This window comes from Eschrichtius robustus, chromosome 12 (assembly GCF_028021215.1).
Source record: "Eschrichtius robustus isolate mEscRob2 chromosome 12, mEscRob2.pri, whole genome shotgun sequence".
In the NCBI taxonomy this organism is placed as follows: domain Eukaryota; kingdom Metazoa; phylum Chordata; class Mammalia; order Artiodactyla; family Eschrichtiidae; genus Eschrichtius; species Eschrichtius robustus.
In genome coordinates, this window is record NC_090835.1 from 75,004,654 (window position 1) to 75,017,722 (window position 13,069).

General features: G+C 54.2%; 1 protein-coding gene across 2 annotated transcripts in view; it reads right to left on the reverse strand.

Moving 5' to 3' along the window:
* The window catches only part of TFEB (transcription factor EB), a 47,610-nt gene that overhangs the window by 29,430 nt on the left and 5,111 nt on the right, over positions 1-13,069 (reverse strand). Inside the window, exon 1 of one of the 2 annotated variants that reach the window (XM_068558596.1) lies at positions 6,292-6,386. The exons of the other annotated variant lie outside the window; for it this stretch is intronic. The gene's annotated coding sequence lies outside the window, so the exon portion shown is untranslated. Of the gene's footprint in view, positions 1-6,291; positions 6,387-13,069 lie in introns of those variants that run through there. 2 annotated transcript variants of the gene reach the window in all.

Sequence of the window (13,069 nt, forward strand, 5' to 3'; positions counted from 1 at the left end):
TGAAGGGCAAAGCCCACATTCCAACCCACCTGTGTGCCCTTGACCCCTCGGGGCAGCCTGGCAGAAATCACCCCATCATGATGCCCGGGTACAACCACTTTGAGCCCCATGCCAAGCTTCACCTCACTCAGAGAACAGCCAAGACGCCTCCTCCCCAACTCAGGGCACACACAGAGCTTCTCACTAGTAACAATAACAATAGCAATAATGACAATACCACCAGCTCCCTACTATACAGCACTTACTAGGTAGGCACTTGGTACATTATTACTTTACTGAATCCTTACAACACTCTACTCCCACCCCAACTTCACAGATGAGGAAACTGAGGCGCAGAGAGGTTGAGGACTTGCCCAAGGTCACACAGCTAGGAAGGAGCAAAGCCAGGACTTGAGCCCAGGCAGTCTGGCCCTGGAGCCTGCACACCTCACCACTGAGTACCCTCCTTCCCTATAATGTCTGCTGGCTCCTCCCGCAGCAGTGGCTGTAACAAGTGCCCCAGCTCGGGGCTTGCCCTCCTGCTCTGAGGCCCTTCTCTTCAGGGGTCAGAGGCTGACTGAATCCCTGAGGGATGGACGTGGGAAAGCCTACCGGATGAGTACCACCAGCTCATGCTGTCCGGCTGGATGGTAACCCCCAGCCCACCTCCCCACCCCCACCGACAGGCGCTGGAAGGATGAGGTCGTGGGTGAGCCAACAACATTCAAGCACAAATAGGACGCCTACTGCATGCCCAGTTTTAAGTAGTGGCAGGTGCAGGAAGCAGAAGACTCTGTCCTTGCTGTCCTGCCAGAGGCTCTGGTCCCCAGCAATGCCCAAAGGGTCGCCCTGCCACCCCCACCCCCTTCAGTACTGTCTGCACCAGATGTTGGCAATGCTTAGAAACAGGATTAAAAATAGTCTCTATAATGAGTCAGTGCTAAGAATAACTCGGGCAAACAGCCCTCGGGGAGAGGACACTGCCAGGGAGGCACCACCACCTCCCACCTCCCAAGCCAGCCTGGCCCACCCCCCACCCCCCAGCCTTGCACCCGGAGCCCCTGGCAGCCCGCAGAGAGCCTGGGATATTTATACCCCAACTGCTGAGTGGACAGAGATGTGGGCACGCCCGCACACACTCCCTGCCTGAAGGGGCCGGGGGATCAGAGGAGTGGGCAGATTCTGGAGACCACCATGCTCAAGGCGGAGCCATACTGAGGCACCGAGACACTTGAGTTTCTTTCCCAATTCTGACACCAGCTCCCCACAGGACACTGGGAAACCATGCCCCCGGCTCCCCTCCCCTCACCTGTGAAACGGGTCCCTAGTGTCAGCCAGACCAGCCCACTTCCTAGGTGACCAGGGGAACTGAGACCAGAGAGGACCAGCAGTATACTAAAGGGCAGATGTCAAATATGGGGAGCAAATCGGACCGTGGGAGTCAGAACCATGCCAGATCCCACGGCCAGGGGCTCCCACATTTCTTCCATGTTCTTCCCTCATCGCCCCCACCCCGAGATGATCAGAATTGCTAGACTCATGGACATCTGGACATGAACTGAAGATTAACAGAGCACATTCACACAAGGTGTCAGAGCTGAACCCCTCAGTACCTGCAGGTGAGAGACAAGGTGATGAGTATCACTCTACAGTTGAAGAGACTGAGGCTCAGAAAACTGAATTAACTTGCTAGGAGCCCCTCAGCTGGGATGAAGCCTTACTGCCACCTACCAGCCCAGAAGCATCTCCCAGGAGCCCGAATGCTCCTCTTCCAGCGACACCCAGAAGGAACAGGACACCCTCTAACGCTGCTGGGAGGCAGAGGGAAGGGGCCAGAAAAAGGTGAGGGCCTTCAGGAAGGGAGCAGCACCACACACGTTTCTCTGAGAAGAAGAGAGGAAGGAGGGAAGGAAGTCGGTGTCCTGGGCAGAGCACGGGCCATGGAGCCAGGAGCCCTGGGCTCTAGTCACAGCTCTGTTAGAGATAACTGCATGATCTGGGAAAATCATTTCCTAGGCTTCACTCTAGGTCTCAGTTTCTCCATCTGGAAAATGGAGCTTTGAACACCAGGCCTTTGAAATATCCTGAAGTATACCATGACCACACACTGGAGGTGCATAAAGAATATTAGCATATCAAAGGCTCTGACAAGTCCTGTAGCAAAGAAATCCATTTTACTTTTTTTTTCAACTCTCCCACACCTGCTTGATCACCAAACCCTTCCACAGAACACTTCTTGAGAAACTCTGGAGTAGATCTGGGGTCAGCACTTCAAATGCCTCCACGGGCCAGCAGGAAACATGAAAGCTTGAAGCAGGCCCAGACAAAAGACATCGGGACCTGCAGTTAGCTCCAAGCCCTGAAAAATTCCTGGTAGCTCTGGGGGCTGAAGAGTCTAGCATTTCTGTTCTGTGAAGGCCTCCCCCAGGACCCATCCGGGGTTTTGATCCCATCTGATCCTCAGCAATTCTGTTGAGAAGGGCAGGGAAGGGGTCAGTACCCGGTGTCACACAGCTGAGGAGACTGGGACCCAAGGAGACCAGAGGATGGGCCCCGGGCCACACCATGGTTCCCTGGTACAGACAGGAGAGATGGTGTCCTAAGTACCAAGCACTTGACCTCCATAATCTCATGGAATTCTCACAACCACCCTTTGAGGAGGGCACTGTGGTTATACCCATTTCACAGAGCAAGAAATGAATGGGCAAAGAGGTTCAGGCTCTTGTCCAAGGTTGCACAGCTGGCAAGTGCTACTGCCTGGCTTTCAACCCTGGCAGCCTGAATCCAGAACTCATGCCCTCGGCCCAGCTCTGCCACTCACTAGCTAGCGAGAGAGATTTGACCATTCTGAGCCTCAGTTTCCTCACCTAAAAACGGGATGATAAAAAGACCTGCACGTTAGGTTATTGTGAAGATTCAATTTGCAAATATACAAAAGTGCCTGGCATACAGTAGGTACTCAATATACGTGACCTCTCATTAAATACCACATCCTCCTGTGGGAGCTCACGCCTGAGCCTCTGGGTTCTGGGTCTGGCAGGCTCAAAGCCACCCACAGCTTCCTGAAAATTGACCTCTGCCAATAAGTCCAAGGACACAGACCCTCCACCTGGCATCACAGGCCTCCAAGCTGGGGCTCCTCGGGTACCCCATGTAGGTGGGGGCTCTGGAGGTTGGGTTTCCCAGACCCAGGCCAAACCTGGGTCTCATCCCCTGGGGCCCCTAATGGGCCACCTCCCCCTCAGAGCTGGGGATATCCCCAGCTCACCATGGGTCACAGGCCTCTCCCCACCCTTGCCCCAGCTCACGGGGTGGGGAGGTGGGGGGGCTCTCCAGCGAGGCAGCTGATATCCTCATGACCTGCCCCAGCCCTCCCAGCCTTAGAGACAACAGTTACAACCCACCCAGAGCTCGCCACACTTCCTGTAGCCAGCTCAGCCCTGTTAGGTCACAAGATGGGCATCACCACCCAGACGGCTGGCTGCTCAGGGATTTGTATGCCCACTTTACAGATGAAGAAACGGAGACCCCAACTTACCCCGGGCAGAGATCTAAGTCATAGAAAGGCTTCTGGCTCCTGGACTGAGCTCACAGGGCTGAGCCAGGTCCCAGGCCAGGCCCATCTGAGCCAGCCGGGGCAGCAAAAAGGAGGAGAAGACTCAGGAGACTCCCAGGGGCCAAGGGGAGGAGGGAGAGTATCTGAGCCCTGAGTCCCACCCATCACTGCAGATCCTGCAAGTCCTGGGGGGTTGGGCGGAGCACCAGTAAACCTGAGTCCTCCTCTACCCCACCCCACCCCAGCCAGGGAAGACGTGCACAGCCCTCACCCAGTGCCTTGAGACAACCCTCACCCTCACCTCTGGCCAGGCCTGGCCCCGCAGCCTTCCACTGACAGGGAGCCCCCACTGGGGGGCTCTCTATCTCCAGACCCCAAGTCAAGCACTCACCCAAGGCATTGCCTCCCCTCACTGTCCCCACCCCATGCATGTCATCATCCAGGAAGCCCTCCCTAACCACCCCCTGCCCTCCGTGTCTGCTGACCTCCACCGGGCCCGCTCACACAGCCACCTTGCTAAGAATTGGGTCCCAACCCCCCAGTCTGGCTCCCACATGTGGAGCTGGGTCTTACACTGAGTAGGTGCTCCATAAACATCACTGCACGGGAGGGAGATCATCTCTCAGGCGGTGGCCCCAAATATTTTGACCATGACTCACAGAAAAGTATATTTTATTTGACCCAGGACACACACACACACACACACACACACACACACACACACACACGGAGTGCGTGTACACATGCACATGAAACTCCAAAAAAGTTGTACAAAACAACACTTACCAGTACTGTGCAATACACTTGGATGTTTCCTATCATTCTTTTCCATTTAATTTATTACTTCCTTTTCATTTCATTTTCATTGAGACCCACTAAGCTGATTTCATGGCCAGATTAGGGTCCAATCAGTGGCCCTGATCCACAGTTCAAAGAATGGCCCTCCAAGGATATCTGCATAGCCCCGCTCCCTGCCTGGCACACGACTCTCTGTGTAACAGGTGCCTAAGAGAGGCATCCATTTGGCGGACACTGACTCCGGCCAGGCCTGTGCTAAGCATTTTATTATGGTATCTCATTTCATCCTCACGGTCATCTTAAGAGGAAGGGACTGGGAGGAGTTTTACATGTGAGGAAACTGAGGCCAAGGTCACAGAGTAAACGGCTCAGGCAGGGGTCAGAGCCAGGGCTGCTTGAATTTGGAGCCACGTTCATGACCATCCTGCCCCATCCTGCCCCCCAGGTGAGCGGCCTTCAACTCTTCTCGAAAGTCCACCCACGGGGGCTTCCCTGGTGGCGCAGTGGTTAAGAATCCGCCTGCCAATGCAGGGGACACGGGTTCGAGCCCTCGTCTGGGAAGATTCCACATGCCGCGGAGCGACTAGGCCCGTGAGCCACAACTACTGAGCCTGCGTGTCTGGAGCCTGTGCTCCGCAACGGGAGAGGCCGCGATAGTGAGAGGCCCTCGCACGGCTATGAAGAGTGGCCCCCGCTTGCCGCAACTGGAAAAAGCCCTCGCACAGAAACGAAGACCCAACACAGCCAAAAATAAATGTAAATAAATAAATAAATTTCTAAAAAAAAAAAGAAAGTCCACCCACGGGCAGGGAGCTCTGCACAAGGAAGTCCATTCCCTCCCACTACGAAAAAGCCGTTCCCTATATTAATGTCATTCTTTATATTTGCTGACTATGTGATTGGAGATGGTACAAAGAGAAGACAGGGCTCCTGGCCGGAGCTGATGGGCCGTGAGGCGGGCCCCCACCCCCCCTCACAACACACCCTGCTCCCTCCTCTCCACCCGCCCACCTCCAGCCGAATCCAGAGGAGGTCCGGCAGGGCTAAGGCAGACCATTCTGCTGTTCTCGTCACTGACATTACTGCCCTGGTAAGTCACGCGATGCCTCTGTGCCTCCGTGTCCCCATCTGTGAAATGGGGGTGATGACAGCACCCACCTCATAGGGTGAGTGTGAGGGTCCAAGGGGCTGGTACAGGTCAAGCATTTGGCCCAGCATCTGACGTGGAGTGAGGTCTGGAAACAGGAGCTCTTATTAGTATCCCCAGTCCCCAGTCAAATCCTCGCCATCAGAAATAATCACCGTGAACCTGGTGTTTTGCTGTTTGTACACAAACATGCTCACATACAGGTACGACATTAACCTGTGCCAGGTGCTGTTCTGAGCACTCTCCGTGAATTAAGTCTTTTAATCCTCAGAATGAACCCACACCGTGGGCACTGTAACTGTCATCTCCATTTTACAGAAGAGAAAACTGAGGCCCCAGGATCACACAGCTGCAAAAGCGGCAGCGCCAGGATTTGAACCCAGCTGGCCCGGCAGTGTCTGCTCCCAATCCTGACGTCAGCGTGTATTTCCTGCAGCCTGGCCGCTGGGCTAAGTGCATCATGCCCATTACCTCCTCACCAGAGGCTCAGACGAGCCTGGGAGAGGAGGAGAGGAGGAGAGGAGGAGAGGAGGAGAGGAGTCAGGGAGCGCTTAGTTACACTGGCCAGGGCTGCACGGCTCCGCAGAGGTGGGGCTGGCAGTCTGCTTCTCCTGATTTCGCGTGCGTTCCACCATCCCATCCTCTCCCCAGCCCCTCCCTTCACCACCTGCTTCCCCAGCCCTGACCTCGCTCAAAAGATACCCACATGCCAGCGCAGCCTGTGGGACCTCATCCCCACTAACCCAGCTCCCCAAAGACACACACACACACGCACACACACGCACACGCACATGCACACATGCCCGTGTACCTGGAGAGGGCAGCCCCCTGGAAGGAGGCCCCCAGGAACGCTCAGCTCTTCGGGGGTCCAGAGCCCAGGGCCGTGCCCCTGGCCCCAGCGCCGGCCCCAGTTTCCTCATTTTCCCCAGTGCTGTTTCTCACCCAGCCCCCTGCACCTTGGCCTGAGAGGAAGTTGCACAATCCCCTGGGAGCTGCAAATGTGGCTGAGGATTACTCACAGTGCAGAGGGAACCACACGCCCAGAAGGCCTCTCATACCCACAACTCTACCCAATGCAGATGGGCTCCCAGCTCCCATCTCGCGGACCCGGGGCTCCAGGCCACCTACAGGGTCCCTCCCTGCTCCAGACTGAGCCAATGACAGCCCCACTGCCCACAGAGCCGCACAGGAACCCAGGCCAAGCTGCCCCTGCACCGAGATGGAGAGGCACAGAGGGGCAAGAATTTGCAGGAATCCTACTAGGTCCCGTGCGGGCCAGACCCTAACCCACACATCCTCCCTGTCCCTCCTGGAGGTGTGTGTCCCCTTAGCCAGAAGCCCCACGGTTCACCACTTTCCTGACTGACCCCACACCTGTGACCTCAGCCTTCGGCCTTCCCAGGGCCTCCAGACACCCAATTCACACTCTCACTCTGGCCCACCTTGAAATGGACCCTGAGACCCAGCACAGTCCTGTGCAGCTCTGGGGAGATCTGAGCCACCGTACGATTCTCACTTGTGGGAAAATGCTCTTGCTACACATGCGATTTCAGAGGTTCCTCAGCCCCCGAAGCACTTCTCTAACAGCCTGAGACACTTGACATTTCGCTAGTGTTTCTTTCTCGTGGCTAAGGGACTCCCAGCCCTGGTAGGTAGATACTGCTTGTCAAGAAAGGCTGGTAGTCACTGAGCTGTCATTAGTCATCTACATCTCAGGGTGGATGAGTTTACTAGGCCCTTTCACGAGAGTATGTCTCAGGAAGGGATAGTGTAGTGGCGGGGAGACTAGGCACGCCAAGGTTCCTGAAGATGCATGGGGTGAGGTGAGCCTCAGAATGGGGAGGTCAAAGAGGCCCGGAGAGCTCTGACCCAGACTCTGGCCCAATCCTGGGCCCTCCCTGAGATAGCAAACTCCAGAGGGACACAAAGCTTGGCCTGGGTGTACAAAGCCCCTAAGGATGACCTCTGGCTCCCATGCTTCACCACCGGACTTGAAATGGGGCCTCAGATAAGGAGTATGATAAGCACCTCTTATCACCCCACACAACCTTGGACTCCCACCCAGCTGAGGACAAAGTCAGAAATGGTTTTTCCTGGGCCCCAGGGCTCCCCAGAGAGCCCCTCATTTCTGCAGCCCTCATCAAAAGGCAGGGGCCCTCAGGGCAGTTCCCCCACAGCCCTCTGAGACCTGGAGTAGCAGGAGGCTCACGGCCATCACCTGACGCCTCCAGCTCAGTGCACGGACAGGGAGCACAGTCGAGGGGAAGGGCTGGCGCTGGAAACCCCCCACCCCCTGGAAATAATGGCCATGGGCCCCTTTGCAGGGATGCTTCCCAAGATGCCTATACAGCCACCCTCTCCCCAGTCCTGACAACAACCTATGAAGGGGAGGGGGCAGCAACCCTTGCCACCCTCCTTTTTAGATGAGGAGACTGAGGCTCAAAGCATTTAGTCACTTCCCTAAGGCCACACAGCGAGGTCATGGCAAATCTCAGGTTCCTGGATCCTTCCCTAGAACAGAGTTTCTCAACCTCAACATGACTGACACCTGGGGCCAGATAACTCTTTGTTGCCAGGCTGTTCTGAGCATTTTAGGACCTTTAGCAGCATCTCTGGCCTCTACCCACTAGATGCCAGTAGGATTCCCTGAGTTGTGACAACCAAAAATGTCATCAGACATTGCCAAATGTCCCCTGGGAGACAAAGAGAACTACTGCCCTAAAAGGACCTGAAAGATGGGCACCTGCCAATTCTAAATTGAAGGGTATCAGCTGGAGCCCTAGATGTGCCAGGCAAGAGGGCCTGAAGGTGCTGTAAGTACCCTGTCGGCTCAGTACCCTCTGGGCAGAGCTGCCTCATTGGCAGCCAGTGCCACTTGGGAATCTCGTCCCAAGACCACCTCCCCCCGCCAACCTATAAACCAGCCCCCGCCCTGGCATTCAATATTTCAGTGGTCTTTCAATTATTTTGATCACTCACCCCTGTGAGTAAAAAATTTTGAGCACCCCCAATATTAGTTTCTTTTCTCAGGGATTGCTTATAAATACCAGTATATTAATATATCATGCATGTGAGCAAACATACACAAAAATAGATCTATAAAAAAGGTGAGAAGGGAAATATAAATTACACCCATGATGAGATACTGTTACACGCTCACCAGTGGGACAGAACTGAAACAGTCTACCAATACCAAGTGTTAGTGAGGATACAGAGCAATAGGAACTCTTAGGTGTCAATAGTGAGGAGTAAATTGGTGCAACCACTTAACACAGTATTTACTAAAGTTGAAATATGCATTGCATACCCTGTGCTCTAGCAATTCCGCTCCGGGTTATATGGACTCTGGAGAAGTGTATGCACCAGTGTACCAAGAAGCAAATTCCAGGATGTTCTTACAGCATTGTTCACAAGTAGCCAGAAAAGGAAAGCAACCCAAAAGTCCATGAGTGGCGGGATGGATACAAATATGGTAACAAGTTCATACAGTGAATACTATACAGCAGTGAAAATGAACACACCACAGCTACACACAACAATGGTGGACGGATCTCACAACGTGACAAAAGAACATGTTCAGTGTCATTCCAGCTCTAGAGACTCAAAATCAGGCAAAACTAAACTCTCTTGCTAAAGGATGCAGGTACAGGTGGTTACATGATAAAGGAAAGCAAGGAACTGATTATCTTGAAAGTCACAACAGTGGTTTGCTCTGGGGGAGGGGCTTATGACCAAGGTGGGGTGCACAAGTTGATTTCAGAATGCAGGTTACATTCTGTTTCTTCCTCTGGGTGGTGGTAACCTGGGTATTCACTTTTATAATTATTTATTATATTATCCATATAGGTTTATGCTCCTTTTGGCAATTATGCTATATTTCACCATAAAAGGAGGGACAAAAGGATGAGATAGAAATACATAGAAATAGAAGTTCTAATATTTTCTTCTCACACCTGGCTTTGAAAACCACTATGATTAGACCAAACCTACTGGATGAGAAGCTATAGTTAGTCACAGGTCTGGAGGAGCCAGTGACACCCAGGGCTGTCTGTAGAGGGGCTCCTCCAGCTGGCCCAGACTATGGGCTGCCCCTCAGCCCACAGGACCAGGCCCTTTGATCTCCCACCCACCCCCGGGCATCCCAGCCACCACATGCCCCTGGTGGCCAAGGGCAGGGGGTTGCATGATGCTGGGCTCCCTCACACCCACCTCACCCTGCCCTGGGTCATTCCTCTGGGTCCCCGACAGCAGAGCTCAGAGGTCCACACTGGGAAGGCCCTAGGGGAGCAGGGCGGGCCTCACACACCCTCTAAATACACCAAAAGAAGGAGAGAGGCAGAAAAATGAAATGAAGAAGATGAAGCAGGACAGGAAGACACACCCGCATCTAGGCCTGATGTTCCAGATGCCATGGAACTACATGAAGGGTCAGAGGGATGGGGATGTGGGGGGCAAAGGAAAGAGGGGGGAAGAGAGGGATGCTGGAGGTGGGGGGGCAGAGGCACTGCTCCGGTTCCAAGCCCAAGTCTTGGGGCTCAGCAACAGGTGTGCCCAAAGAGGCCTGAGCTGTTGCACCCAATTTAGCACCGTGTGCCCCAGAGCCCTGGGCTTCAAATGACAGGCGGGTAGCTCAGGAGCCAGCAGCCTCCCTGTGGCCTCACCTCTCACTCAGCAGCCTCTAGGCCTCTGGGAAGAAAGGACTCTATCCAGGAAGGAAGGCTCCTGGGCCTGCAGAGGTGACCCCTGGGTGGGAGGACCCAGGGATCGAGAGAGCCACCCTTTCTGGAGCTCAAGGGGTGAGAAGAGCTGAGCCAAGTTCTCAGTGCTGGCACGAGCCCTTCTGTAAAAACTCCCTCTGGACCAAGGAAGAATGCCCTTCTGCGGGGGAGGGATAAATTGGGAGACTGGGATTGACATATACACACTACTATATATAAAATAGATAACTAATAAGAACCTACCGTATAGCACAGGGAACACTACTCAATACTCTGTAATGACCTAGATGGGAATAGAATCTAAAAAAAGAGTGGATGTGTGGATATGTATACCTGATTCACTTTGCTGTACACCTGAAACTAACACAACATTGTAAATCAACTATACTCCAATAAAAATTAATTTTTAAAAAAAAGGAAGAATGCTCTTCAGACCAAAGGGCCAGGCGTCGACACATTTGTGGTCATTTAGTCCACGGCTCTGTACTATCTCACATCACTCTGCCTTTCACTGTCCTATGCAGTTACTGAAATTCCCCACCAGGCTATCAGTTTTGGGGGAGGAGCCGTGTCTTTATTCCCACCCACCCTGCTTGGCCGGCACAGTGCCAGGCCCCAACTCAGTCCGTGCCTGCTGACTCCAATGGATGCTGGAGTGGGTCGCCCGCACTCCCTGGATCCCGGTCCCCTCCTCTCGACAACACAGGGGCTGCGCCAGCCGGCCTCTGAGGCCCACAGCCCTGCAGCTCCAATCAGCCCACGGCAAAGCCAGATGGTGCCTCGCTGGCAGGGGCAGCTGAGAGCACACCTGGCCAGGGCAGGGAGGGGACAGAGGCGGCAGGGGGTGGACAGGATAGTGTGTCACCTCCTGGCCACACTGCACCCCTCAGGGATGTAGGAGCTGGGGCAGGTGCTGTCCCCAAACCAACTGTAAACAAGGCTGAGGACAGGCTGTGACTTCCCTAGGCAAACAGGAGAAAACAAACCGGAGCCCCACCCCACAGACCCACTGGTAGAACTGGGGTGGGGGGTGGGGGGTGGGGGGGTAGGGGGCAGGGCTGCTGCTGCAAACTCTCTGCGGGGAGGGACAGGCTGTGAGTCCCATGCTAGAGCCAGGCTGGGCCTGGATCACTGTGGGCAGAGGCGGGGAGCTCCTCCCTGTACAAGTCCCTGGGAACCAGTCCCTGGGTCTTAAATGGTGACGTTCCTGCAGGGCAGAGACCACGGGTAAAGCATTTGTGTGTCCTCGTTTCTGAGCACACGACCGGGGCCCAATTCATGCTCGCTCACTCACTTCATGAAGCTGTACTGAGCACCCACTACACACCAGCCTCTCTCCAGGCACTGGCGATACTGCATCCTACAAGACAGACCCCACCCCTGTACTCAGAGTGTGACCTTGGAGCAGTCCATTCATCTGTAGATTGATGGGCTCCGACTCCAGCTCATCTCACCACCCCCCTGCAGGGCTGGAGGACCTGCCATCACCTCTTCTCACTTCCCAGAAGGCTTCCCTGCAACTCCCCCAGCTTCCAAGGAAGACTCCACCCGCACAGGCCTCCCAGTGAAACCCCAGTGTCACCCGACTATCTGCTGCCCTCAAGGCCCAGGACCCCCTGGAAGATGATGGACACATCCCTACTCCCAACAATGACCCCCACCCACCATTCCAACATCTCCAGGCCGGGTGAAGAAAGGAGAAGGAAATGCCTATTTCTTGCATGTGTATTATCATTTTTATTATTAACCAAAAAATGCAATTCAGTGATCAAACACCCTCCACAGGGTGGGAAAGTAAAATAACATGATGGGTCTTTCTACAGCCTCACTTTGGGCTGCTTTGGACACCTCCACCCTGGTGCCAGCAATGCCACCCTGGCTCCAAGCACTTTTACGGGAGCTTCAGACCCCACCGCCCCCGTGTCCTGATGACTCTCGGGGCTGGTGCTGTCCACCTCACCTTGCCTTAAGCAGAAACTATTTCCTGAGCACCTGTCCTGAAGGGTGGGGCTAAGACTGGACACTGGTCAGAGTAATGGGAGGTGGGGGCAGAAAGTCAGGATGGGGGAGGGAGGGCTGACCATACCAGAGACTAGGGGTCACCAAATGGTCTCAGAGTGGTTCCTGCCCCTGGGGACCTGGATTCGAAAAGGAGACAGGCCTAAGAGACCCAAAGGAATCGGAGACCCAGGAAACAGATAGCTCTGGCCTGGGTAGCTGCAAAACAGTAGGTTATCAAAGTGGGGTCCCAGGACCAGAAGCATTAGCATCACCAGCGAACGTGTCAGAATTGCAAATTCTAGACCTATTGGAATTTGCAGGCCTACTCAATTAAAAACCCTGAGAGTGGGGCCCAGTAATCTGTTTTAACAATCCTGCAGTTGATTCTGATGCCCACTCAAATTTGAGAACCACTGTCCTAGAGACAGGGCTTTAGAATCATCAGACAAAAAAAATTTTTTTTTTTTAATATTGATGCCTAAGCCCCTCCCTGAAGACTCAGATGCAACAGTTTTTTTTAAAAGAGCTCCCCAGGGCATCACAACATCCAGCCGGAGCTGCAGATAGAGCAGTCCCCTGGTCTCCTGGAAGGGTGTACCTTTATGGACAGAGGATTTGCCTATAGGGAGGGGAGTAGGGGAGGGGTTGCCAGGAGAAGGGACCAGCATGAACAAGGGCTGGGACGAGGGAATATGGACCATGGGTTTCTGGATAGTCTGTTGGAATTCCTGGATTAATCCCATGGCATCACATTTGACTCTGGGACCCCGCTGTGTGGATAGAAGACAAGAAGGCGGCCTGGCCCCAAGGAAGCTGGGCAAGGGTGGGGATGACCAGACCTCATTTCTCTTCCTCCTCATGCCCACACTT